Raw genomic sequence first — 13,193 nt, forward strand, 5'->3', positions numbered from 1 at the left:
TGTTCACAATAAGAGGGAGAAGGAAAAGGGAGGCCGAGAGGGAGAAGAAAACTTTCCAAGGAAGTAGAGACTAGAGAAGAAGGAGACTGAGAGAGGGAAGAGTGTGGGAGAGACAAAAAAAAATTCGATGATATGGTTTGCCCCGTCCCGCTCGCTTCATCTGGATGATTCGCAATATACTGTTGAATCTGAAATCCCAAAATTAAACCGTGGGTGTTATCTTTAGGTTCATTTCAGGAATCCGAAATCCCCCCCCCCCCCCTCGATAGTTTCACTATATATAATAAATTATTTTTCTGATTCTCTTTAAGATAATGTCAAATTAAAATCCATCATAGTTTGAACGTACCTTAAGTGCATGCATGGGTGACACTTGGGGGGGGGGGGGTTAGTGCACATGACTCAGGACATGATCTTCATGCGCATTATGCAGTTCATGTCCTGATGTCGTTAGGGGGCGCCGAAATTCATGTACATGAATATACATGAATCACGAGTTCATGTCTCAAGAGTAACGGGCGGAAAGTGCTTTCCGCCCGATTTTGAGAGTCATCTACATGACTCTCGCGCGAGCTCTCTCTCGGCGAGCGGGGCTGTCTCTCGGGGGGCTCTCTGCTGCACACCCTCTCTGCCGTTTCATTTCCACAACCCTCTCTCGGTGTTGCCGCAACCCTCTTTCGTTCCGCAACTGTCTCTCGTTCCCGCAGCCCTCTCTCGGTGTTGCCGCAGCCCTCTCTCGTTCCGTCGCTGGCCGTCGCCGTTGCCTACTAGCCCGTCCCCGTCGCCATCGTCGTTGCCTGCCGTCGTCGCTGGCCGTCGCCGTCGCCTACTAGCGCGTCCCCGTCGCCATCGTCGTTGCCCTTTGGCTCGCAGCTGAGGAAGACGACGATGGTTTAATTATTTTTATTTATAAATTAATTATTTTTATTTATAATTAATTATATTTATTTATTTAATATATTTATTTTACAGTTACTATATTAAAATAGTGATTTAATAGTCATAATTAAAATATTGTTAAAATAAATATTTGATAAATTATTTTTGGCATAATTATCCGATTGCTATAGTTAATTAAACCAATAGTTTTAAATTTTGTGATAATATATTAATAATTAATAATACATAAAATATATTATGTACAAATATATAGTGTGTTAAAGTTATGATTAGATCATTTTTTTCTCTTAAATTATTCATTTTTAGGTTAAAGTATATCATATGTTATTAATAAATTAATAACTCAACGTATTACTTTCGTTTTTGTTATTTATAATGTTATTTATTTATTATTTGTAATTAATCATGTAGTTATTTCATTGGCTCATGTAATTACCATATTAATGTACAATAAAATATCTAATTCAATTAATAAATATATTAGTATATTTAATTATACATTAAATAATTTATTCATGTAGTAATAATAGTTGTTTTACCTAATTTGGGGTTTAAGGATTATGTTGTAATTAAGTGCACTGTAAAGGTTTAGAAATTCTCTTGTTTTTTATGTTTTTCTCATGTTAGGGTACTAACACTGGGAACTGTTTTCCAGTGCACATAAAGTCGTCATCACTAACACAAATTCTTACCTGATCTTCATGTACATGACATGACATGATCTTCATGTTGGACATGACTTGATCTTCAAAAATCCACTTTGGGGCACTAACCCCCCCTTGATGAAGAATTCATAATGAATGATGTCAATTAGCATCTTTGACATATTAACCAAGTATCATGGCCCTTTTAAGTATGGAAAAAATAACTCAAAACTTAATCCAATCTCTAATTTGTTTGTTTGACCTCAACTGTGGCGTGTCCCATGTAGCTGAGTGACAAAAGAAAGGTTAGTCAAGATAGGATTCCTATGGAACAAAGCAGCCGAGTGACCAATTTGTCAAAGATAGGATTTCCAGCTGAGTAACAAAAGCAAGGTTAAACTTCCCTATCAGAGTGTCTCATTTGGGCAAACAAAGCAACAATGAAATGAGAGATGGTTTGTAAGTAATTTACTTTCATCTACATCATTCCACAACCTACCTACTCTTTTAGAATTTTGGCTTACTCTTTCAATAATCTTTGATCTTTTCTATTGTTTGTCAAAAAGCTTGGCCTAGCAAATCTGCTTTCGAATCTTACTGAACTACTTCAAGCATAGAGAGATTATGACTGTGGTGGGAACACTTGGTCAGTCAATCCAATGCATCAAGGTTTCACACTACTGAATCTGCTTTTGAAAAAAAAAATATTTCTAATCTCATCCACAAAGAGTAAAGCATTGGGCTCCCCAACTTATCTCATCAATACTGGAGATCTCTGTTTTTTTTATCAAAAGCATGGTATTTTTCTTCTTCTTTTACATCTATAATCCCTACTCCACTCCAGAGTGCTGACTGACAAGGAGCAAAAAGATCATTCTATCCACTTGATAAGGACTTTCTGTAAAACTATGCATGCTGTAGATTACCCATATCCTATCTTTGACAAATCATATCTTGACAAACTGAAGTCCTAAGATAATTACAGTTTTGTCGTCCTCATCCTTGTTTTCTAACATAGGGGTCAGGCTCTGTCCTTGAAAAACACTAATAATATAGTTGTGATCATGCTTTGGACACCTGCGATAATCGAGTTCTTTCAGACGTTAAGTCGAACAAATGCTTGAAGATCACAGGCATTGACTGTCCATCAAACTTCTTTCAAATAAGTTTTAAGGGATTCGACAGTAATCAACTGATTAATAATCCTATGAGCAATAGACTACTCGAAATTTTTGACAGCAAATGATCCTGCATATCATCATCAATCCCATCCGCGATACAGATGAAATCTTAATTCATATATTATCTCCTACAAATCCAAGCTTTTAAGCATCCACCGCCGTATAAAAGCGAAGTGCAGAAACATACCACCGACAGGAGAAATCTCAGTTCTACAGTGAAAGAAAACTCGTACTGGAATATTAACAGAACATTACAGGAGGCTGCAGTAGGAGAGCACGGAAGGTGCTACTCAAACTCCTTTGTCTTATTCATACGTATATCCACACACAGAAGCAGCTGCGGTGTTCTAATTATGGGTCTCTTCTTGAGTTTCAAGGGAGAAATCTCAGTTCTACAGTAAAAGAAAACTTGTACTGGAATCTTAACAGAACATTACAGGAGGCTGCAGTAGGAGAGCACGGAAGGTGCTACTCAAACTCGGTACTTCTTTGTCTTATTCATACATATATCCACACACATACGCAGCTGCGGTATTCTAATTATGGGTCTCTCCTTCAGATTCAACCTCTGGCACCTCTCCAGCATAAACACAGCATCGACGGCAACCATGGTGACCACTATAGCAGCAACCATGGCGGCAGCCATGTCCACCAAATGCATCTCCGCCATATCCGCCATGTTCGACGCCATTATATCCACCACGTCCTGCATCGTATCCATCTCTAACATCTTAAACTTCTGTAATATCAACTTATGGGTGACAAGTTACAGTAACAAAACCTTTTACGAAATGGTGTTTGAAAAGAGTAGTAGATATATGTTGTCTTCCCAAAAGCATAAACTCTCTCTTACCTGTTGGCTCTACCTTAGAAACCTCAGCCACATCTCTAGCGGCCACTTCAGAGGAGAGCAGCAGAACGGCGTAAAGTAGAGCAAGAACTATAAAAGCCTTCGCAGCCATTGCACCAAACACTACAAGGAGTACTCAGTTGGATGATAAGATCAAAGGACTCTCTCACCCTATTTATAGAGAGATATGCAGCGAGCAGACAGAGAAATGGATAAGTATTTGTATAAGACATGACTGACAATGGCAGTAACAAATCGATTCACTGACTTCGGACGGTAAATTTGGTTGAGAACGATGGGTGGGAAATCTTGTGAGTAATGCAGAACTGATTTTTTTGCGATCATTGACTCAGGTGCAATAACTGAGCTTTTATTGCATGTACAGCGACCACGGATCCAATCAACAAGGATCGTCGACTTGAGAGAACTGCCACAATAAAGAGTGAAAACCCCTGAAATTTCTTTATCCACTGGTTTTATCTTAGGGAAATTAAGTTTTTTATCCAATTTAAAATTTAATTAGATAAATGAGAGTTATTTATATTATTTTAAAAAATACCCAACTTTGACCAGTCAACTATATACGTGTGACACGTAGGCTTTAACCGATTACATGTCACTGTGTCATAATGCCATATCAGCACTCGGTGAACAAATTGACATGTCATCACCAAGTAAGATGTCACGTCATTAAATAAAATAAACTATAGTTTAAAATATAACATGGCAAACCACGTCATATATAATACCTTTTATCATCGATTTAAAATATTTATAAATTTAAAATTTTTGGAAAAAATATTTTAGATTTTAAAATCAAATTAATCAATACACTTTTTATTACCTAATAATTAAAATAATAAATTATAATAAATATATTAATTAATTAATTTTTTTAACTCTTACCTATTTAAAACCATTTATTATCGATTAAAATATTTATTAATGAAAAAATATGAAAATTATATATTAGAGTTTAAAAATAAAATTTATCGGTACACTATTTATTGCTTTATATTTTAAATAATAAAAAAAAGTATAGTAATTAATTAAAAATCTTACTCTTACCTATTTAAAACCTCTTATTATCGATTTAAATTTTTATAAATTGAAAAAATAATACAAAAAGGTTATTTTAGAGTTTAAAAATAAAGTTTATCAATACACATTTTATCACCTTATTTATAAAACAATAAATTATTAAAAATATATTAATTAACTAAAAATCTTACTACCTATTTAACACCTTTTATTATCGATTTAAAAAATTTATTAACTAAAAAAATATAAAAAAATTATTTTAGAGTTTTAAAATTAAATTTATCAGTACAGTTTTTATTATCTTATATTTAAAATAATAAATTATTAAAAATATTAATTAATAAAAAAATCTTACTCTCACCTATTTAACATCTTTAATTATCGATTTAAATATTTTTTAATTAAAATTTTTGAAAATTTTATTTTAGAGTTTAAAAATCAAATTTATCAGTACACTTTTTATCAAATTTATCGATACACTTTTTATTACCTTATATTTAAAATAATTTAAAATAAAATAAATATACTAATTAATTAGAAATCTTACTCTTTCCTTATATTTACAATAATAGAATATAAATTTAGTATATTAATTAATTAAAAATCTTACTCTTACCTATTTAATACTTTTTATTATCGATTCAAAATATTTATTAATAAAAAAATTATTTAAAATTTTTTATTTTAGAGTTTAAAAATCAAATTTATCGATATATATTTTATTACCTTATATTTACAATAATAAAATATAAAAGTAGTATATTAATTAATTAAAAAATCTTACCCTTGCAGTAGAGGCTAGACAAGTAGATAACTTCAACAATAATTAATTACCAACAACATTCTCATAAACAGTGTTTGGACAACAAGGGTTTATATTGAATTATTAAACATGAATATATCAATAATTTCTATCAGTTGTAATAGTTTAGAAACCTAGAGCTGAATGACTTCACTAAAAGGCAACAAGACAACCTCTCCTAAAACAGATTGTCACCAATGATAAGATAGTGAGGCTCCAGCCAAAATCCCTTCTACCTGTCACTAGGGGTATCATCGAATCGAGCCGATTTGCGAGTAGCTCGAGCTCGACTCAGGTCCGGCTTGATTTATTTGGATCTTGAACTCATTAAGGGATTCTACACTAATCAACTTATTAATAATCCTAATAGCAAAAGACTACTCGAAACTTTTGACAACAAATGGTCCGCACATCAGCATCAATCCCATCCGCGACACAGATGAAATGTTTTTTACAACAACTAATTCATATATTATCTCCTTCAAATCCAAGTTTTTAAGCATCCACCATCGTATTAAAGCGAAGTGCAGAAACATACCACAGACGGGAGACATCTGATTTCTACAGTAAAAGAAAACTAGTATTGCAACCTGGACAGAACATTATAGGAGGCTACAATAGGAGAGCACGTAAGGTGTTGGTCATACTCGGGGACTCATTTATTCTATGAGCTTTTTACCAAAATAACCGTTTCAAAAAACATATTTTGAAAAATAACGACGTCATGAATTTATTTTCAAAAATACCCAACTTTGACCAGTCAACTGTACATGTGTACAGTCAAAGGTGACACGTAAGCTTTGATGGCACATCATTATCCCGACACATCATCAATGTAATGTGAGTAGATGAAAACAAAAGCTACCACATCATTATCCCGACACATCATCAACCACGTAAGCTGCTATGTCATTATATATTACCATCTTTTTGCCCTATCATCTAGTGCCACGTAAGCACCCGCCACGTAACCCCTCACTTATGTTTTTCGTTCTAATCTCTTCCTCGATCTTTCTCCTCGCCTCTCGTCTCGGCCCCTCTCCTCTCGCCCCTCCCCTGCAGTCGCTACTGGGCCTCGCCCTCAACGCCCCCCTCTCAACCGCTCTCTATTCATCTCAACCCAGACTTCGTCTCAGCCTCATCTCTCATTCTTCTTCTTTGTTCCCCTCTGTTCATCCTCTCGCCATCCCTTTCTCAAAACCGAAAACTATCATTTCATCTCTTCGTCGCCCCCTCTCTCAAAACTGAAAACTATCATTTCATCTCTTCGTCAACCCCCACCCCTCCTACTCCTCTCTCAAAACCGAACCCTATAATTTCCTCTCAGCGCCCCCTCTCTTAATACCCTATTATTTCACTCTCTCGCCGCCCCTTCTCTCAAAACCGAAGCCCTACTCACCCTCCAAACCCAAATTTGAATTTCAGAAGCCGATTTAGCAAGGTGATTTTTTAGGGCGTTTGTTAATTGAATCTAATTACTATATTTAATTATAATGCTGATTTGAATTTAGGTGTTTAATTACTGTATTTATTTTTTTGTGATTTAAAGTTTAATTTCTGATCTTATGTTAATGAAATTTCTGTCTATTGCAAATAAATTAAAATTATTGTAAAGTTTAATTTTAGTTTATGGATTTTCTGTATAATTTGTTGTATTTTAGTTTATGGATTCCTATGCCATTGAATGTTGTATTTTCTGAAGTTGCTAGTTTAATTTTAGTTAATTTTGTTTAATTTTCTTATTTATGAAGTTGCATTTTACTCTATTGAGATAAGATTTGCAGGATTTTTAGTTGCGAGTTGTTGTTAAATAAATTTGAAGTGTCATGGAATGATCATTCCATCTGGTGAGGAACTTTGGGTGTTATAAATATCCACCATATGGGTTTTTTTTGTTTTGTTTATGTTTTCTTATGTTTGCCCTAGTTACTAGATGGGTACAAATTATGATTAAGAGTAGGTTGGGTAATGGAAAGTGGGTTGAGTCCAGTTCAAACTAGGCTGAGTCACCAGCACTGGCGTCCATTAGCCAACAAAACCTGACCCCCATCACTGATGAGGTACGGTTTGTAGTGACTGCGAAGTCATAAGGGGCTCTACCAGGGGTGTTTTTGCATTGTTAGGACTAGTCATCTGTTATAGAATTAGTTCGATTAATTTTTAAATGTTGTAGAATGTTGTTGAATAATTTTGAAGTGTTATGGAATGATTTTGCATTGTGGTGAGGAGATTCGAATGTTATACATAATCACCACATGGTATTTTTTTGTCTATGGTTTTATTGAGTTTCCATGTGTCCCTAGGGATGGGTAGAGAATCTGATTAAGAGTAGGTTGGGTCCAGTTCAAACTAGGCTGAGTCGCTTGCACAAGCGACCATTAGCCAACGAAACCCGACCCCCGACCCCCATCATTGACGAGGTACGGTTCGTAGTGACTATGAAGTTATATGGGGCTCTACCATGGGTGTTCGGTGAATTTGGACTTATGTTTTTGCATTGTTAGGACTAGTCATAAAAATTAAAACTTAGATAATTTTTTGCATTAATAAACTCTTACTAATGTATGTAATTTTTATAGATAATATGGTGTTCGTTGTTGGGTTTTTCTATCGATACAATGGAAAATTGAAGGAAAAGTCTGGATATTTTGATATTTATGATAGAGGTCAATCACGAATGAAAAGGATTGCAGTTTCGACAAAGTTTAGTGAGTTCTTAGTAATGATGTACGGACTCACTGGGTGGGATGGTAATACTCATCAAAAGTTTATTAAGGCCAAAATTCCATTTTTTGTCGGGGTTTTTGTTATCTCAAATGTGGAAAATGATAATGATTTGAATGAATTATTTGAGATGGCTTTAAGTAATCGATCTATGGTTGAGATTTTCTTTGAAAAGGTCCTAAGACAAAGAGCCCATGGAAGGGAAGGTACGAGGAATCGAAACTTTATTGGTGAAACATCCTATCCCCAAGAACAAGAATTACCACGTTTAGAGGAGTAAGTATTTATGTTCGTATATTTATAATATGAATTGTTAAGTTTACATGACTTGTTTTTAAGTACAAACTATTATCTATATAGGTTTAATACACAAAGGCGTGAAGTGGGTTTATTCAGGGTTGTTAATGATGATGATAGTGATAGTGATATTGGTTCAGAAGATAGTGAAAGGGATGAGGATGAGATATTCGTAGCCGGGGTTCATAGAAACAGAGTTGAAACAATAGATTCAATTGGGTACCCAGATATATATGAAGATGCCTGGGAGGTTAATACTAGATGTATCAAAGATGATTCTAGAATAATAAATGTTTTAGACTCAACATCAAATAATATCAGCGTGGGTCAAATATTTGAGGATAAATCCCAAATGGTATATTTTTTGAGAAAATACTCGATTGAAAGACATGTTAAGTATAAGACATTGAGGTCTAGCTGTTATGATTATAAAATTGAATGTGGTGTAGATAGATGCCCTTGGAGTGTTTTTGCATCTTGTGATCGAAGGATTCGTCAATTTAAGATAAGAAAGTATGGTGGAGATCACACATGTGTTAAAAGTATTATTCGTTAACATAATCAAGTGTGTACATCATCCTTCATTTGTAAAGTCATTATGCCAACAGTGAGGACGAAATTTACTTTGACTCCTGATGATATACAGTAGATCATGAAAGATAAGTATCATATCTCTGTCAAGTATGGGAAAGCATGGAAAGCAAAAATGCAAGGCTATAAAAGTAATTTATGGTGTTTGGGATGAATCATATAATCTTTTGTCACGGTTTTTAGATGCAATAAAAGAGGCGAATCCAGCTAATGAATTTATACTGTGTTGTGAGGAATTTGGCCATGAAAGGATGCTTAAGTGTGTATTTTGGGGCCATCCATTGCAGGATTCCAATACAGTAGACCCCTTATTAGTGTTGATGGAACACATTTATATAGGAAATATCTTGCATGTTTGTTGATTGCTACTATTCTTGATGGGAACAATGGTCTTTTTCCTCTAGCTTTTGCTATTGTTGAATCAGAAAATCAAAAAAGTTGGGAATGGTTTTTATTGTTTGTTTTGTTATTAAAGGAAGAAAACCATTTCCTCTGATTTCATATCATCAAAAGGGTTTAATAAGGGCGGTCCAGAGACAATTTCCACCTCCAGAATGTTCTCATCGTTTTTGTATGCGTCATTTAGTTGTGAATTTCAAGAAGACGTTCAAAAATGAAACATTAAATGCTCTCATATGGTCTTCAGCAAAGAAGAAATATTATTGAATTTGATCATACGATGGAGTTAACTGAGCAACAAAGTGAGAGAGCGAAAGAATTATTGACTGAACGACAATTGAGTCATGAGTTTTGGTCATTGGCACACGATGGCAATGTTCACTTTGGTGTGTTGACCATCAATATGTCTGAGAACTTTAATAATGTTATAAGAGGTGCTAGAAGTCTTCCAATTCAAGCATTGGTGGCATCAACCATTTATAGATTGAATAATTTTTGTGTGAAAATCTGCAGGAAAGATGACATTGTTCTGTACACCCTCTGTTGATGCTTCTTTAAAAAATAAGATGAATACAGTAAGAGCATGTCGTGTACATCAGTATCTGAATAATATGTATGAAATCACTATGGATGATGAAAGATTGTATCAGGTTGATTTGGAAAATATGACATGTACATGCACCCATTTTCAAATAGAAAAAATTTCTTGTACCCATACCATTGCAGTGTGTGCAAAAATCGATTATGATTTCAATCAATTGTGTGGTCTTTGGTATACAACAGAGAGGCATATAAAGGAACATATGCAATTGGATTCTATCCTCCTAAAGATAAACTCTATTGGCCTAATACGGGTGTTCGAGTTGTTCCACCAATTGCAAGGAAGCAACCAGGTCGTCCACGTTTAGTTCGTATACGTACAGAAATGGATAAAGGAGAACGTTGTACCTATGTCTGTGGTAGATGTAAACAATCGGGGCATAACTCTAGAAAATTTTGAAACCCGCCAGTAACGCCCCCTCGATAAATGCTCCAGGAAGTTGCAATCTAAGGTGAACATTTTCATTACTCGTGAAATTTAAGTATTACTATTGATAATTGCCTTTTATATTTTGGTACTCTATATGTATTAATCGGTCATTTTAAAATTTTATATTTTGTAGCCGTTCTTAGTGGAAGTTGTGATTAGTGCCCATTTGGTAAAACCCTTTTTTGAAGATGAGGGCACGTCAGTGGTTGAGTTTCTTAATGGATTCACCATTCGTGTAAAGACGGGTAATGATTTTATCGTTTCCTCTGTATTTTTTGTTTCATTTCAACATATAGAGTACTTAGTTGAATGCATTGAGGTTTATTTTTTCTCGTTTTGATGTAGGTTCAAGATTTGATCTTCCCATCTGGAAATAATCAATCAAAAGCTCAAATGGGTCTTCCGAATTCGTTTTTAGAACTTGTCCAGCAAGTAAGAGTTTGGCAGAAGACCTTTCCGATATGATTTGTGACTAATTTGTTTCATATTCCTATTTAGTTTCCTAAAATTCTTTGGAAGTTGAAATAGTGAATGTGGAATCCTGATCTCTTTTATTGGTTAACTGATTTTTTTAATTCCATGTTAGCAGAATACATTTGACAAAAAACTAAGATAGGGACATGATTATTGTTCAATTTCTTTGCTTTGTTTTTAAAAAAAATTAAATGGGTTTGTCAACTTTTGAGATAATTCATGTTTAATTGTCTTTCACTTTTAAACAGTTGCATCCAATGTCTTTTCAAATCAGGTCAAGCTGCTTCTTGAAATGCTTGTAAAGAAATGTGTTCTTGATGCTTGTAAGGTTTGTCTTGTTTTAGGAAATGTTGGCTAGTGTTTTTTGAGCGTTAAAAATGAGAACAAATCAAAGTGGATACCAGAAGGTATTGTCTTTGTATTTTCATTTAATAAATTTCAGAAGTTCCACAACTTCGTTTGTTTGGTAGGAAATTGATCATTTTCAGTCATCATGGAAGAAAACTATCTTGAGAAAATGGCTAAACATCGGAACCAAAGCCGATGAGTTTCATTGCGATAACACTGTAAAAGGTGAGTACTCTCTCTCCCTCTTGAACATTTTCTGTAATGGAAGTCGCGCTAGTTTCATGATCCTCTCACTTTCATGCCTCATTGTGTTTTTCCTTTTTCAGAACAGAGAAGGAAGAGTTGTTCCGACAAAGACTGATACGTTTATCTAAATGAATAAACTTCAGGTAAGACCCTTTGTTATAATCAGACAAAAGAGTGGAATGAGAATTTTAATATTCTTTGATATTTTGATGTAAAATTATTTATTAATATACGACTTTCCATTGATCATATTTAGAGCTTTCAAATTAAGAAAAAAAGATTGAAAACTGTGGGTAGTTTGGTAATGGGTGGATAGACTTGGAGACAGACCAGAATGGCTTTGTAGATTATGCACGGAGTCATGCAATGATATCAGATGAGAGTCACAGAGAGATTTTAATTTTTCTCTTATTGATGAAACTACTTGGCAGAAGGATGACTTTGATGATGAGGAAAAAGATCGTCGCCACGGCAAACATCACCACCATCGCAAGCATTATGATGATGAATGAGCTAGGTGTACCTTTGGCTGTTGAGACAACTTTTAAACTTGTTGAATGCATAATTTTATCTTGCTAAATAAATGAGGTTTGTTCTCTATGTTGGGTTTGCTTTACAACTTGAGTTTATTTGGTTTGCCTTGGAAGGTTGTTAGAAAAATAGGGTGTGCTATAACTTGGTTCAAGAAATGTAATTTCAATCTTTCGAACCCATGTCAAATATGTTGGGACGCCATGGCTCCCATTAACGATCTCTTTGACATCATTGTACAACATTTACTTTCCCTTGTGCCTTGACCACACCTTAACATTTTCTGCCTCAATGTTTCCATCAAGGGCTTTAAACCTACAACATGGAAGGGTTTTAAACCGCAAATTTATCGATACATTTATTTTTTAAACTCAAATAATTTTTTTATATTTTTTCAGTTAATAAATATTTTAAATTGATAATAAAAGGTGTTGTAAGATTTTTTTAATAATTTATTATTTTGTAAATAAGGTGATAAAAAATATACAAATAAATTGTATTTTTAAACTCTAAAATAACTTTTTTGTATATTTTATAATTTATAAATATTTTAAATCTATAATATATGGGTAAGACTTAAGAGTAAGATTTTTTCAATTTATAAATATTTTAAATCCATAATAAATGGGTAAAATTAAGATTTTTTCTATTTATAAATATTTTAAATTTATAAATATTTTATATATAATTAGTATACTTATTTTATTTTTTATTTTTTAAAATATAAAATAATAAAAAATGTAACGATAATTTTTTTAATTAATTAATATTTTAATTGATATTAAATAGTGTTAAATAAGTAAAAGTTAATTTTTTAATTGTTTATTATATTTTATAATAATTTATTATTTTAGATATAAGGTAATAAAAAGTGTATTTGATTTTTTTTAAATTTATTCAATTTCTTATTATTTAATTACATGGCAAATGATGTGTCAGAATAATGATGTGACAACCGGTCAAAGTTTGAGTATTTTTAAAAATTAGTTCGTGTCCTTGTTTTTCAAAATATGTTTTTTGAAACTGTTATTTTGGTAAAACAGCTCTTATCCTATTCATGCATATATCCACCCACAGAAGCAGCAGCGGTATTCTAATTATGGGTCTCTCCTTGAGTTTCAATCTCTGGCACCTC

The sequence above is a fragment of the Aristolochia californica genome, unplaced genomic scaffold, assembly GCF_029961685.1.
Source record: "Aristolochia californica isolate CCGP_79_NKW_82.1479 unplaced genomic scaffold, dmAriCali1.0.hap1 SCAF_10, whole genome shotgun sequence".
Taxonomy (NCBI): domain Eukaryota; kingdom Viridiplantae; phylum Streptophyta; class Magnoliopsida; order Piperales; family Aristolochiaceae; genus Aristolochia; species Aristolochia californica.